Source organism: Cygnus olor, chromosome 3 (assembly GCF_009769625.2).
Source record: "Cygnus olor isolate bCygOlo1 chromosome 3, bCygOlo1.pri.v2, whole genome shotgun sequence".
NCBI classification, from domain to species: domain Eukaryota; kingdom Metazoa; phylum Chordata; class Aves; order Anseriformes; family Anatidae; genus Cygnus; species Cygnus olor.
Genome location: NC_049171.1, coordinates 94,096,820 through 94,113,517, shown reverse-complemented (window position 1 = coordinate 94,113,517; position 16,698 = coordinate 94,096,820). Strand labels below are relative to the sequence as shown.

General features: G+C 40.1%; 1 long non-coding RNA gene across 1 annotated transcript; it reads left to right on the top strand.

The window, feature by feature from the left end:
- Nucleotides 1-629: 629 nt before the first annotated feature.
- LOC121067948 lies at nucleotides 630-14,575 on the top strand. The gene is made up of 3 exons (XR_005818522.1): nucleotides 630-709; nucleotides 3,035-3,214; nucleotides 14,018-14,575. It is a non-coding gene; the product is annotated as an uncharacterized LOC121067948 (long non-coding RNA).
- The last annotated feature ends 2,123 nt before the right edge of the window (nucleotides 14,576-16,698 follow it).

The window sequence follows — 16,698 nt, the reverse complement described above, 5'->3', positions numbered from 1 at the left end:
TCTAAAGGAGAAGTCACTGACTGAATTAGAAAAAAACATGGAGCAATACATGGTGGAAATGGCTCACTTGTACAAAAAGTTTTGGGTTTTGTCAGCTGGTAGAGAGGGACAACAGCCATGCTATTTCAGCATAGGTACGTTCAGGTACGTTGGAATGAGGAAGTGGTTGCTGGAAGTGGGCTGTCCTGAGACGCAGTTACCCCCTTGGGACCTGCCTGTGGCTGCTCCCCGTGAGCAGGGAGAGGACCCGAGGTGGGGAGGCGCTGGGAGCACCCCCGGGTTGTTGTGGCCTGCTGGCTCCTTGCTTAGAGAGTGTGTTAGGACAAGGCCACGCTACATCCATCCCCAGCACGCTTTAAATCCTTACACACACTTAATGAACGTTAGCCTCCAGTTTTCCTGGAGAAATTCAGAAATTCCCAGAAAGGGGAAAGGCAAGGACGGAGCTTCAGTCAGGGAAATATATAAAAGGTTGAAAGGATTTTGATAAATAGAATACAAAGCTTCATGCAGTGGAAAGTGGTTGTTCTGTTTGAGGCAATGGACTATGTATCATAATGTGAGGCTATTGTGTGAACATAGTCTGAGGTAACTAGCAGGAAGTACATACTAAAAATGTTTCCCTCTACCTGCATTTTGCCTCAGAGTCCTCACCCACTGCATCCTTTTGGTCTGGCACAAGTGTTTACATAGCTGCTCAACGAACCAGGTGGGTGTATCGGTCTGGGTTAGTTGTAAGCTAACTTTACACTGCACAGCCACACAAATGCTTGTGCCGACACAAGGTGATAAAAGGGAGTGGACCTATGCAGAAATGGGAAGCAAAGAGGCTGATGGCAAATAGATGTCGTGTTTTACCAATAACACTATTTTATCTTGTCTTAAAGTGCTCATGAAATTGCAATTAAATATTCAATTCATTATTTCAAATGTGATCTAGCCAGACATTAGTCCTTATTGAAGTGTAAATTCTCATTGAGCAGTACTGAAATTAGTGCTAACACTGCTGCTTGTCTGACCCAAGTCAGGCCACACAGAACTCCCTGGCTCTCAGCTGGGGAGCAGAAGGAGCTCTCTGCTGGCTGATCGTAACCTGGGTGCCTGTGCTACTGGAATGAGAATTCCTTTAAATATATAAAGCTTAAACTGAGAGGAAAAACATATTTCTTACAAGAGTAAGGGGAACTCCACAGAGATTTTCATGTTTCACTTTTAGACCACTGACTCGACAACTCCAGGTTTAACTGTACCTGTGGCTCATTGTTACCGAGATGTGCATGAGGATAGAGATGTGCCTAAGCATTTGTGGGGCACAGACCCAGAAGTTCATTGAGCAAACACTTTTCACTTACCAACACTGAATTCAGTTATGAATATTTGATACAGGAAAGACCATATGAAGTTCTTCTGTATTTTTTTTTTGTGATTTTTTGCCTTTTTTTCCTAATACTTTCTCACTTGACTTTGACAACACATTCTTTTTTGAGAATTCTCATTCTATTATGAGAAATACTATTACTTTAAATGTAATTTGGAAGTAAAAGAAAGCAATTCTATTTTAGTTCCTTTCTTTTGTCATAAAATTTATAGAAGGCAATGCTGTGTTTAATTTTAGGGGAAGGAGTAGTTCCCTAAGGAAACTCTAAAACATGAGTTAGTAGTTATTTTCGTTCTTAAGAAGAAAATGTATTTTCAGTTAGGCAAGGTATAAATTACTTTCTCAGTAGCTCAGGTTTAATGCAATCCATATAGCACACATCTTATCCTGCCAGTTGTTTAGCCATCCATGGAATCTCTGAAGATACACATGGCTTTCATTTCTAATGTAAACAAATAAAATGTGGATATTTTTTTTTCTGTTGCATATTAAAAAGGTTCAAAAAACAAGGAATTGCATTTTCCCAGTCCACTTGAAGTTTCTTGGACTTGGTTTGTCATTACATTTACACTGAGGATTAATTTGGCTTTTGTATTTTTACTATCCTACACTTATTTTTCCACTGAATCGTTAAATTTTTATTCGAAGTGTTTGCTTGTCAGTCTTTTCCTAGCATTTTCTATTCTCAGCATCTATTTTCCCTTCTTTCCTGTTACCTTTCTGTTTCTTTGAATAGAGCTCTTTAAACATTTACAGTTTCCGAAAGTTTCCAATCTGCCATTACTACTAAGTTCTTAAAATAATTCTCCATCTAGAAGTGTCTATGTAGGACATTGTTACTTCATCAAAATATTAAAATATTTTTCTAATTATGTGTCAATTTAAATTGTAAAGTTCCTGTAGAAATGGTTTCGTTTGGTGTTTTTCCTCCTCAAATATATTTCAGCGAGAATGACGAGGGTTGTGAGTGTCAGTAAGATATGCCTTCAGACTGTTTAGGTTTGATTGCATTGCATTATAGAATGCTTCATTACTGGTTTAACCTCTCAAAGGTTTTCAGCTGCTGTTTTATTTAGCTATACCGACTACACTGCCTACAGCAGCTCCAGGCAATGATTCCCCCAGTGGCATGCATGAGCTGCCCAGCTCTACTGCAAAAATACATTATGGCTGAATTTGCCCTCAGAGTTTGGAAAGATCTAAAGTCTTTGGAGACTAAAAATGTGTTTTTTCTTTGTTTTAGCTGGCAGTATGAGCCTCTGGCATTTTAAAGTGCAAGTCATTAGCGTCCACAAGGGTGATGTTAATATGTCTGTGTTTCAATCTCAGGACATTTTCCAGTTGCTTCTGCCACAACAATCTCTGCCATCTCAGTGCTTTTTAAGCCCCTTGTGAATTCAAGTAAGCTTTGCAATGCCAGTAAGAATCACTGTAGACTTGGGCTGAAACCAGTTGCTACCTGATTTATTCTTTTTGCAGTGGTTGGCACCAAGGTTGGAAGTCATTCAGAGCAACTGGGAGGGGGTAAAAAATGCAAAGAATAAGATGTAACGTTTAAAAACATGAGGCGTGATCAAAAGTAATGCCAGAGAATTTCATACAGTCTGATTTTGTTTCCACTGTCTATTTTTTTTAATTATTTTATTTTTTTAACAGAGGAGATACGGTTTAGGCTTATATAAAGACTCAACTGCACACACAAAATTCTGGCGACAGCGATAACATGGCACCTAGAAATAAAAGTAAAACAAAGATCAGTTGAAGAAGCCCAGAGAGCAGCCTGAGGGATGAGATGACAACCCTAATTGACGAGGAGGGTGGAATCTGTCAGCAAAGGTAATGCCATGCGGGAAATGCAATAAGGCAGCGTGGAGAGATCAAGGGCCGTTCACCCAGTGTGTAACAGCTGTCTGTAGACATACAGCATGTTTGGTCAATTGCTACTTGCTCTCACTGGTAGGAATGTCAGAAATATTCCCCCTTCCCTTTCTGAGTACTTTGCTGTATTCCCTCCAGTTCCAGCTCAGTCATAATCCTAGGTCCCACAACTAAGTGAAGTGTAATCTAATCACGAGACAGAACAGAGAAAGAAAAGAGGTATGAATGTTAAGACAACTGAGCAAAGCTAAGAACACAAATGTTTTGGCAAGTGTTGCTATTTTTAGGCATTTCATTTGATCTGAGGGAAAACTAAGCAGTATGGTGCCAAGTCAGTAGCGCCTGGGGTTAGATCATAAGGTTTCACAGCCTTCACTGCCTGTCTGCACTGTATAAATGTGGAGAATCACTGGAGAATGAGAAATCTGTTTTTTCTCTTAGTTTCCTTCTGCTTCATTATTGGTTTCCCCCTAAACTTCCTGAAATTAAGAACTCTGCAGAGGTGTCCTTTTCCGCTCCAAGCAGAGAGAATCTGTACTTCTGCTGCCAGTGTCAGAAACCAGACTTTCAGAAAGGAGACGAGCAATCTGCAGGCATGTTTACTTGCATGCGTGTTCACATGTGCAGATTATTATATCCAGCCTTGTTATGGCTTACTCTAAGCGCCTGAACAGAAAGGATAATCCTGGATCACATTGTAATTACTGCTGCCCAGTTGATTTGCTACTTTATAGAGCTGAATCTCATACTCTGTGTGTGTGAAGAGTTCCAGCAGGTAGGGTGATCATGGTATATCAATTTAAAAGAATAATCCTGTTCACTCAGTTTTCATTAATTATTACATTTATGAATAGATGTAGGCTATACAGATGTTTTTAAACACAGATTTCTGGGTGTGTCACAAGTCCTTATGTTCTCGAGCAACAAATTTTCCTTTGGATCACTAACTTTTATTCATAGTATTCTGAGCTTGTATATTCATTCTGGCCATTTCCTATTGGTCTTGTATGTTAGAGTAGCAGTGAGTGGGCCTGACCCAGGTAAGACCTTAATGAAGTTCCTGTGTTTTCTGTGTGTCTGTATTCGTTTATATTGCAGATTGGCCTAGAAGGAATGAAAAACTTACATATAAATCTCAAACAACAACTGTTCTGGGAGTGTACAGAACTAGGCACATAAAAATTACAGGTTTAGATGGGGCAATGGAGAGAAAGTATAGCAAATATTCATACAATTTTTCAGTCATTCTGTGTTGGGCATTTTACTCAGTGCAGGGAACAAATGTGTATTTTGCACATATCCGTAGGGGCTCCAGAAGTGTTTTTTCCTTGACTCTATTAAATGTAGGTGTGCAGTGGCTCAGGCTTATGCGCAGAAGGTATGAGTGTCCATAGGTGGGAATATGTTACTGCTGGTGCTACTGTAAGTTACATCATGGCATGGATGCAAAGGGCAAGACATCATCAACTGTTCCTTTGAAGAATCTCAGAATGGCCGGGGTTGGCAGGGACCTCTGAAGATCACCCAGTCCAACCTCCCTGCCGAGCAGGATCACCTAGAGCACATTGTGCAGGGTGGCATCCAGGCAGGCTTTGGGTATCTCCAGAGAAGGAGACTCCACAACCTCTCTGGGCAGCCTGTCCCAGTGCTCTGTCACCCTCACAGTAAAGAAGTGTCCCCTCATATTAAGCTGGAACCTCCTCTCAACACCCTCCCCTCAGATATTATTTGTACACATTAATGTGGTCTCCCCTCAGTCTTCTCTTTTCCAGACTAAACAGGCCCAGCTCTCTCAGCCTGTCCTCGTATGACATGTGCTCCAGTCCTCTATCTGTGTAGCCCTCCTCTGGACTCACTCCAGTAGTTCTCTGTCCCTTATAAGATGGCTGTCTGACAAATAAGAGCAGTGGTTGGCCAGCGCATGTGTGATGGCCCCATGGTGAAGGCAGGCAGTGGCAGGAGGGGCTGGGGGCTTTGGAGCCTGGGCTCAGCAGTGGGGCTGCACTGAGCTGGGTGGAAGCATGGCAGGGGGTCCACCTCTGGGCAGCTGGTCCTGGTGCTGTGCCCAGAGGAGCTCAGGAGAGGTGAGGGTGGGCAGTGCAAGTGATAAGGAGCAGAACCCAGGCACTGGATGATTCACTGTGCCCTAAATGCCAACGCTCGAAGAGAGGGGTTGGTTCTTACTCTGTGTGGGAGGAGGTCAGGCTGTCCTGTGGGAACTGCAGCAGCGAATTTATGTTCATTAGAATGAAAATTGAGAGTTTTATGACTGAACTTCAAGTTGCAAAGTGAATGGATGGCAGAGCTAAACAGAGTTGTGTTGACTTCCAGTCCTGTATATCAAAGCATATCTTGCCTCTTTTTATTTGATTTGAACATGACTGGAATGAGTAAGTGAGGGTCTTCTCATACTCTGAAGAATACGCTAAGACACTCTTTTTAATGTGTGAATTGAACAGGATTGAATAGTACTAGATAAGTACCACAAGTTGAAAAAAAAAAGAAAAAAGGTAATGGAAGGTAATGGTCAGTGTCTTTTTTTGCATATTTCTCTTGCTGAAAGTTACACATCAAAAGCAAATACATGCTTGGAAAGCTTTAAAAATTTTACTGACAAGAACAGGCAATGATGACTGTGAGCCCATGCTCATGTAACAGATGTCAGCGTGACGTAGATGTTCAGTGCCTGTATATCTTGACAGAGGCTGAGTGCATCTGATGTATTTTCAATTTATTATTGTTTATTTGAGGAAAACAAACTAACTAACTAGCTAACTAAGGACATTGTACTTTTTTAATGACTAATGGCTAAAGCAGTTTTATTTATAATGTTAAAAAACAAACAAACAAACAAAAAAAAAAAAACAAGCAACCAGCCAAAAAGAAACTGTATTCCATTTTATTGGGAAAAAAAATCAACGTAAGTTGTTTGAGAATATTTGTCTGAGAATAGTCAGTATTCTTTTTATATAAATTCAACAGAAATTGTCTGAGAATAATAGCTACAAGAGGTTCTGTTTTGCATAGCTATCATTCATTCACTTGGATGCTCTAAAAGCATTTTACAAACAATAATAAATTTATCTTTACAGCAGTCTGCTGGTGTGAATATTATCGACACTTTAAAAATAAGAAAACTGAGGCACAGTGATATTAAAGCAAAATGCTTCAAGGGTAGCCACTGGCATTATCTGTGGATGCTTCCATTTTCTTTCAGTGTTCAACTACACTACATTATCAAACTCATGGAAGTGCAAGGAAGAAGTTTTATGATGCCATTGTCACTTCTCTACTCTGTTTTTCCCTGCAAAATGAGTGGCAGTCTACGAGGATGTTCAGGATTTCAAAGAAAATCACATCAGACTGGCTGGAAAGGGCTGTTATGAATATTATCAGATTTTTTGCACAATGTACCATATTAAATATTATGACCCTTATTGTTTGTAATAAAGTCCAGTCACATGTAAATATAACTTCTAAATGACTTTCTAAAACAGAATCACAAAATGGCCAAGGTTGGCAGGGACCTCTGAAGATCATCTAATCCAACCCCCCTGCCAATCAGGATCACCTAGAGCACACTGCGCAGGATGGCACCCAAGCAGGTTTTGAGCATCTCCAGAGAAGGAGACTCCATGACCTCTCTGGGCAGCCTGTCCCAGTGCTCAGTCACCCTCTCAGTAAAGAAGTGCCCCTCTTATTGAGCCGGAACCTCCTGTGCTTCAGTTTGTGCCCAGTGCCTCTCATCCTGTCACTGGGCACAACTGAAAAGAGACTGGCTCCATCCTCTTGACACCCTCCTCTCAGATATTTATGTACATTAATGAGGTCTCCCCTCAGTCTTCTCTTTTCCAGGCTAAACAGGCCCAGTTCTCTCAGCCTGTCCTTGTATGACAGGTGCTCCAGTCTTCTCATCATCTTTGTAGCCCTCCTCTGGACTCAATCCAGTAGCTCCATGTCCCTCTTGTACTGGGGAGCCCAGAACTGGACACAACACTTCAGGTGTGGCATCACCAGGGCTGAGTAGAGGGGCAGGATAACCTCCCTTGACCTGCTGGCAACACTCTTCCAAATGCACCCTAGGATACCATTGGCCTTCTTGGCCACAAGGGCACATTGCTGAGTCATGGTCAGCCTGCCAGGACTCCCAGGTCCCTCTCTGCAGAGCTGCTCTCCAGCAGGTCACCCCCAGCCTGTACTGGTGCTTGGGGTCGTTCCTCCCTAGGTGCAGGACCCTGCACTTGCCCTTGTTGAACTTCATGAGGTTCCTCTCGGCCCAACCATCCAGCATGTCCAGGTCGCTCTGAATGGCAACACAGCCCTCTGGGGTATCAGCCACTCCTCCTAACTTTGGGTCATCAGCAAACTTGCCGAGGGCGCACTCTGTTCTGTTGTCCAGGTCATTGATGATGAAGTAGAACAAGACTGGACCCAGTACTGACCCCTGGGGGACACCGCTAGCTATAGGCCTCTGACTAGATTCCGCACCACCAAGCACAACCCTCTGAGCTCTGCCATCCAGCCAATTGCCAATCCACTTCACCGTCCACTCATCTAGGCTGCACTGCCTGAGCTTGTCTGTGAGGATGTTATGGGAGAAAGTGTGAAAAGCCTTGCTGAAGTCAAGGTAGACCACATCCATTGTTCTCCCCTCATCTACCCAGCTAGTCATCCCGTCATAGAAGGTTATCAAAAAACAACTGATGACATTTGATGTTTTAATGATAAATACACTCTGAATTTTCCAGACACACATTTTAGAAAATCCTTTCTATTATCTTAAAAGGACAGAGAATTTTTTTTTAAATGTCAGTGACTCACTGTCTACATTAATGAAACTGTTGTATTCCAGCTTAGTGTTTATGAGCCTCAGTACTGTGGGTGCTCTGTGTGAGACCTTCAACAATTAGACTCCACCAGGGGATTGTCCGTGCCTGCCTCCCTCCCTCACTCTCACTGCCTTTCAGTGATTTGTGTATGTATGGACTGAGGTAATATGTACTATAACTGGAAGGGCTGGGTTTAGCACAGGTCTCACACAGACTCACAGAATGGTTTGGGTTGGAAGGGACCTTAAAGATCATATAATTCCAACCCCCTTGCCATGGGCAGGGACACCTTCCACTAAGCCAGGTTGCTCAAAGCCCCATCCAGCCTGGCCTTGAACACCTCCAGGGATGGGGCATCCACAGCTTCTCTGGGCAACCTGTTGTAGTACCACACCACCAGGTCTGTCTTGTTCATAATAGGTTGTATGGTTTCCTGACTCTTGCCTGGATTAGAAAGGGTCAGGATCACTAGGGTGGTGAACAACACACGTTTGTGTACTGCAAAGTGGAATTCCAAGGATTAAAACTTGAGTATGAGTTTGTTGCAAAACTTCTCAGTATCACCTGCACTGGAAGTACATTTGCATCTTTACTCCATCTCTGCAGCATAAGGTGGCTGATGTTCCCTCTTTCAAATTCTTAATTTAATGCCATTAATATCACTGGTTGTCAAGTTCTACAAATGCTGAATGCCTTTGAAAATTCTCCCTGTGGTCCATTAATACAAGATTATTAATGTATTTACTTGTGTATTACCAGTACTTTGGGCTGAAGACATTTCTCAGATACTGGCCTAAATTGTTCCTTTGAGCAAGCTGCTCATGAAAGTGGTGTTATAGAGCTCCATACAGCCCCAGATTGAGTAAGAAAGAAAGAAAAAAAAATAATAATAAAAAGAAATGAAAGCATATACACTTCATTCCTCTACAAAATATTTTCTTTGTGGGAGGGCTAAAATAAAGCTCGTTAGTATTACAGTATTTCCATTCCTGAAGCAATCACAATTTGTCCTGTCATAAATAGCACTGAGGACAGGATATCCATCCAGTTCAAGGAAAAGGCACCGTAAGAGTCTGATCCTGCAGAGTGGAAAGGATCAAATGCAGAGGATCACTCATTTCCCTGTGACACCTCCAAGGAGCCAGTAACTTTGCAAAACAGACATGAAGAGTTGTTATTTAATAAAATATATCTAAAACTATTGAAATGGAGCATTTGGAATATGGGACTGAACTCCAGGTAGGGTATCACCAGTTGTGTTGCACAATTATATTAATAGTGTTCTGACAGAAAAACCTCATCTGATACCAGCTTGGTACCAGATGCCTTTCTCACGCTGGCATCAGATTGACATCGCCACTCCTCCTCTGATCACTTGTTACACCAGTCTTTACCCAGATGATGAATTTCAAGCTCACAACAAAAATTTTATTATTAGTGTCCAGAAGCGCAATTTTGCGTTTGGTGATATACCATTTCTTCCCAGTTTATTCTAGTCATCAGGTCTTTCTCCAAGATGTTCTGATTCTTTCTGTATCAGTGGACCTGTTAGCTGGGCATTACCTACCCATCTCAGCAGCACACTTCTACTTCTCTGTTAAGGTCACAGAACTTCTAATAAAGTTTGTTTTCAAAAATATCCTGGAAGATGCACACTGATAAACTTGCTGTAAGTAGAAATGCTAATTTTCAACATTGTTTGCTGTTATATCCTGTTTGATCAGTTCCTAATCTACCATGTTTTTCTTTAATAATTTCATCTTCAACTTTCCCAGGTAGAAATTTGTCAATTTTTTTTACTGGAAGCCAGGCAGAAATTTTCCTCATTTCATACTATCAGAAACCAACTACTTACCTGAAGAAAAACATGAGATCAGGCAAGAATGATTGGCCAATGATAAATTCCATTTTTCTCCCATTTTCTCTTCTATTTATTGAGGTATTCCCATTCATTTCCAGTTTCTTGAAGGTTTGTTGAAAGTTAGTTCTTGCGTGTTATCACATTATTTATGTCTGAGTAACAGATTTTATCCCCTTCTCAACCTGTGTGGTTTTCTTCCTGACTTGAAAGATTTTTATTCTTCAGTCCTCATTTAGACAAGATGTTCAAAGATTTAAACTGTTTATTGGATTTTTTTCTAGTTCGGGAAAAGCAAAAATCTAGGTGATTGATAACAACTAATATATATTGTACATTTATTGTGTTTCTCTATTTTTCTGCCTTTTACATGAGTTCTAATAAAGGACTCCAGAAAACCCAATTGGCAGTTACTTCCCTATACATTTTATCACATATCCCAATAGAGTGACATTTTTAGCATGCTTTTCCAAGTTGTTACATTAACAAATTTGCACTGATTTCTTTATCCTGTCATCTAAAGACCACCTTGTAGTAAGACAGTGAACTTTTACAGCATTCCATAGTTGATGCACTGTCTAATGTCACAAACGTCTGCTCAAATTACTTCACTAAGACTTGAGAAGAGTCTACATTGTGCCTTCCATTTGAGCTTGATTTGACGGAATCAGTCCCTGCGCTAGCTCATGGCACTTATCAGTTAGTCAGCCTTCCTCAGGGAAGAGAATTTAGAGTGCACCATATTCAGTTTTCAAATCAAGCCCTGTCCCCTTAGGAAGTGATGTACTGCATTATTAAACAAGGTGCCACCAGCCGTAGCACCGTGCTTAAACATTCAGTCAAATAAAGGACGACATCATTATGTTAACTCTTTTTTCTCCAGGTTAATTTATCTTTTAGAGTTCTGAAATAAAACATGAAGACAAAGAAAACTTTGCTACACCTTCCTTTCAATTTTTATTTTTTAATAATTTCTGAAAATGCATGAACATGGGCAGGAAAAATGGTTTGGTATTATAATGATTAAACTTAATGCTCTATGAGGTGTTGTTTTTTTTTCTAAATTAGGGATTCTGAAGCAGAGACTGATGCTTTGTTTATTTTGTCAGTTTTATTTGTAGTTCTCATACAGACCACTCATTTTGTGTGTTTTGATTTAACTGTCATAGCTGTACACAACCAAATTCTGATGAGTGCTTTAACTTCAAATGTATCAAAGACAGAAAAGTTAGTTCTAGCTCATATGTCTAAATGTGAGTAGAAATTGGTCATAAATTTTAAAGTCCTTTTATAAAATCTATTAACCTGCTATGCTACACCATCAGTGCACTTTGCAGTAAGATATAAGGAGATTGTGATCAAATTACGCACACAGCATCAAGAATCGTGGATCCTTTAAAGTATTTTATGTCATTTCTATCAAACAGAAAATCAAACAGAAGGGAGACGTGTTCTCTCTTGAAAGTGAATAGGTTCAAGATATATACTTCAAGGTTTGCATTTTAAATCTCTGTGGTCTTCTCCTTATATTCAAAGTGAATTTTGTACATCTTTATTTATCTCGTCAGAACAGAAATTGTCAGGATTCTCAGAGAAAAGGAAAGATATCCTTTTTAAAGCTTCATGTTGATATAAATATGAAAATGGATTAAACTCTGCCTCCAATTTTCAAACATATGTACTTCAATGAATATTAAATGGTAGACCCATATCATCATCATGACTTATTTACTTTGTAGAGTTTTTATCAAAAAAGAACTGGAGTTTGCTGTGGAGCGTGAAACTCCACTGTAATTGAGTTTAGAGTGGTAAAACCACTAAAGAGGCCATGGCCCCAGAGAGTTCCCTGAAACCCACCTGTCAGCTGCTGTTACATCACTGATCCAACAAGCCGTGCCTTCCTCTTCCCGCTAAAGACTTCGGTGGCAAAAAAATAAGATGAAAAAAAAAATCGAAGTTGCTCCTAGAAAAAAAAAATCTCTGCAACAGCTGCACAGTGTCAGCAGAAATAATGATCTGAAACTCAGCCTCCAAGGGATGCTAGTCTGGGTCCTAATTCTGTAAGGTGTCATTTCTTTCATTGCAATGCCATTAAGCATGAAAGTAATGGAGAGGACATGAAGTATTCTTTCATCAAAGTATAACAAGTGAGGGAAAGGGTGCTTCAGGATATCGATGGGAAAAGGTGTCTTGAGTTTGTAACAAGATAGTCTTAGGGAATGCATGTAGAAAAAGGGCAATTTGATTTTACTATCAAAATTACATGTTTTAATGTGCAGGTTTTGAACATGCATTTTTAAATGAAAACTAAAATGTTAAGCAAGTTGGGTTCCTTAATTTTCTTCAGGTTAAGAGCAATTTTTTGTAGGTGGATTGAATGTCTCGGAGGACTGATATTAGACTGCTTCAGAATCAGTCCTTAGGTCAAGTGTTCTGCTTGCAGAACTCCATTTATTTCAATGGAGCTGTATCTGTAAAGGACCTGGTTATGAACTGATGGTGACTGTCGGTATTTAGTGAACTGTTCACTAGTCTGTTTTCTGTCCAGCAAACATCAGAACTGAAGTCCCTTGCTATAATTTAAGCACCTGTACTAGCCCTTTTCATGGAGATGAGGAGCCAAATGACATGGGAAATAGCTTCTTTGTAAAAGTCAAGGCGATTTCTGCAACCAAATAGTAAGGCAAGTAGGCAGGGCAGTTCCAAAATGCTGCATTCTTTCTATTTTTGGCATGAAACGAGGTTTTCATCTTCAGACTGTCAAATAAGTTCCTTCACTAAAGCTAACACCTTATCTTCAAAGATGGTTAAATGCCCTAGTCTTATTTAAGAGCTTACCTCCACTGAAATCACTACCATTCTGACATTAGATCAAAGTCTATAAAATAAAAGAGTCCAGATGTTTTCTTTTGAAAAGATGTAGCTGAACATAGTGAGTCATTTTTTCAAGAAAGGGAAAGAAGCTGCTCAGGTAGGCTTGGATTTGTTTCAAAGATTGTCGCTGGCAGGTGCATTGTTCTGAAAAGTACTCCTGCCAGTTTTTATCTATTACACCTGCATTAATATTCAGTGCAAATGAGTCCTCAGTTTGGTCTTTGAATTACTACTGTGATCACTGGTAATGAAATTGAGAAAGGATATGATGGTTCTCCTATATCTGTACATCAAAGTCTGAAATAGTACTTCTTACAGTTGTCCTGCTCTAACATGCTCCAAAAGTATTTGCTGTGAGGGACATGACAAATTGCTGTGCATTGCCTGCATGACCTTGCCATTCAGGCTTACTGCAAGTAGTAACTCTGAACTGGATCACTGCTAGGAAGAGCATGCACAGAAACTTCCGACCAAGTCAGGGACTGATTTGGGTGCTCTGCATGTTCCTGAAGGACAGTCAGGCTGAGCACTGCTGCTAGGGTGGGTGCTCTCCTACCTGCAGAGATATGTTTTCTTTAAACCTAGAGAAGATCACTGCAAATTCAGCGTCTCCTAATGTTTCCAATTGCTTTCAGCTTCAGAGTCTTGGGTGATTAAGAACATCACTGAACTGAAGATAACAAGGCTGATGTTCCCCACTGAATAAATTTTATTTTCCTTCTTTTTAACATTCTGTGCATTTTTATGACAAGAAAATCTTAATGAAATGGGAAAAAAAAAGTGTGTTGAAAAGAAACACATTTTATCTTTTTAATTTGATAAAGAAACATTTTTTTTTCCTTCAAAGGATGCAGCTTAAATATCCACAAATATCACTTTCCCTGTATTACAAATAGTTCTAATTTCAATATTTATGTGCCCCCCCCCCGAAAAAAGTTACTCCCGTGTTGGTATTTTTTGCTTCTTGAAGGGACATACCTCACATCCATTCGTGAATACTTTGTTCTGTATGTAGTAGCATGTTCTTTGGTGTAGTTTCATTTGTTCTTAAACCAGTTGAATGTGGGCTGCTGCTAAAAGGGGTGATTTTCCTTGATGATGTGCTGTTCCTCCTGCCCCAGCACCTGATACAGTGATATAGCAGGGCTGCAGGATGTTGGTTTAGGTTACTATCTGATCAAAAACTTTTTTTTTCCTCAGTTAGTTTTCCATTGGATCAACTCACTGACCTGGCAAAATCTGATGTTGCGGGATCACTAGATCCAACATGAGGAAAGTGGTGAGAGCACAGCACCACAAGAGAGCAATCCGAATGACTTTTTTCGGCAGCAGTCTGACTTACAGAGGATGAGATGTAACGTGAAATCACTTTGCAGTTAGTAATAGTGCTGTTTTATCACACTAAACAAACAGGGAAATGTGACTAAATGTCTCAAATTCCCCTCCTTTTTCTCTCCTTATTCTGCTTTCCAGTGCGGGGCCTGCATTCACATCAGCCTTCATTTTATCAGTACATCAAGAAGATGAAAGATGCTTAAATAATTGTTTCCATAGATTTTTACAGGCAGTCTTTTTAACATCTCTCTGACTGCCATTCAACTTCTTGCCTCCAACCCTGCTCAGGCACAATTTCTGGCATCTTTACTTGAGGTGCCCAAAATGGAACAACTAAAGAAACAATGACACCTTATCCCAAAGTATTTACTCTTTCTTATTTGTGGGAATGTATTAAATTTGAGGGATGATAGGCTGCATTCACACTTGACCTTTCTGTGCCATGAGAGGTTCTAGCAATTGTTTAGGGGGACTTTATAGTAACAAGTGTTAGAAGTTTGGTCTTCAGCGATAAGAGAATATTTGTGCTAAGAGAACTTCCAGAATGAAAGGGGTGCAATGGGTTTGGCTGTCAGCATCTCTACATCTGCTGCTGTCTCATCAGTGATTATGGAGTAACTGACAAGAATCAAAAGAACAAAAAATAGCAGTCTGCACCTATTCAACTTTCATTACCCTTTTCGCTATTGTGTGAAGGTAGTAATTGGGTTATATAGTCCTCCTTTCCAGAGTTTCAGGAAAACTATGGTGTTGCAATTTGTTGCACAGCAACAACGGTTCCAGCAGTTTCCTAAAATAAGTGATCAGAGCAAGGTCTACAGGATGAGGTATCCAAGATCCTATAATGTGAATTTGGGCAACTGTATTCATTGAAATGTACCACGTCTTACTACAGAAGGCTCATTATTCTCTGCATGTGCTTGTTACTGGATGTTTGTCAGCAACTTTCAAACACAAGTCGTTCACAAACTTCACACATACTGCTTAAATATGGTGGAGGTGCAAAATTATTGCTAGTGGTTAGCTTTGCATTTAATATATGTGTGGGATCAGTAGCCTGTCCAGTAACTGATGAAGGATATATTACAAATATTGTAAACGTTGAGGAGATTAATTAATCCTTCCCTTTCGACAAACAATATCCAACACTAGATGGCACGCTTAGCCTCAGGATCACAGCCAGTTCTGCATGTCTTTGGGTTGCATAAGCACCTGCAGATTTTGATCTCTTTTTCCCTGCAGTTTTAAAATAAAAAAGGTAGGTGATGTTACAGAGCACAGCTGGGCCAGCCTAGTTGTTTTGAAATCTCTGTCCTGTGATCCTTCCAAAGCCTGCTTCTTTCTATAGCTTTTGATTTTTTTCAAAATATCCTTTTGTATGGAAAGAAAATATCACTGAAATAATTGTGAAATTAGAGCAGAATCAAATGAAAATAGCAGAGTACTAAGAATAGTAACATTTTTAAGCAAATGGTAATTCATCAAAAGAGGAGGAATGGGATGCATAACTATTTTGAACTGACATTTCCTCCTCTATTCTATTTCCATCATCTATTATTTTTATACTGGGGGATTAGAAATACACTTTTCAAGTCGGTTTGATCCAAATAAAAAAATTATTTTAAGACATTTCCCGATTTGGTCATTGAATGAAAAATCCATAATATCAATAACCCCCAGGCAAAGTGGTCTATGTTAGGAACTAGTATGGCGGAAGAGTATTGGGTTTAAAGAGCAAAATGGATGGAGCTAAAGATCCAATGTCCACGCAAGATGAGTTTCAGGGAGGTTACTTCAACTAGCTCTAATCGCTCCTCTGGGCTGAATGCCCGTTTATGAGGTGAGGTCTCAGAGCTCAAGGTCTGGTTTAATTGCGTTGGCATTGATGATCTCGAGATGCTTTCCAGACCACGGTATTGTGAAATCTTGCTCAAATTGTGTTTTGCTTATGCCTGAAAAACACATACTACCATTTCCATGTACAATCCTTAGAAGTTCTTAGAAATTAAAATACTACCTGTGATACCTTCAACACAGTGTTCAAACAGCTGGCTTTCTCAGGATGTCGCCCCATCACTCAGCCGAAAAAAGTGTCTCACCTAGCTACCAGGAATAAAAGCTTTCATGAATTTCTTGTCCCACTAAAGTATTTTTAGCTGTTCTTTACCTCACTTTTATGTGAAAATGCACGTATCTCTGTGGTATTAGTGCTTCATCCATTTCCGTCATGGGAGGCCTGGCCACACAATCCTCATGCTGCATTATTGCTGAGTACCAGTCTCTGCTGTTCAGTTACAAACCTTCACTCAACTGGGGTTATTATCAGGGTATGAGCTCCTCAGTGAGAGCCTTGAGGTGTTCCTTCTTCCTGAAGGAGTGGAATCAGGACATAAAGCACAGCTTTCTCTAGGAAGCTGGGATTCCTGTCCTTACAATGCAGGCTTTGAACAGAGAGCAAAGCAATTTTTTTGCACTCTGGTACCACTCAGTACCAATCCTTACTCTAATTCTTTTAAAATAATGAGGTATCAATTCTTTCTAAATTT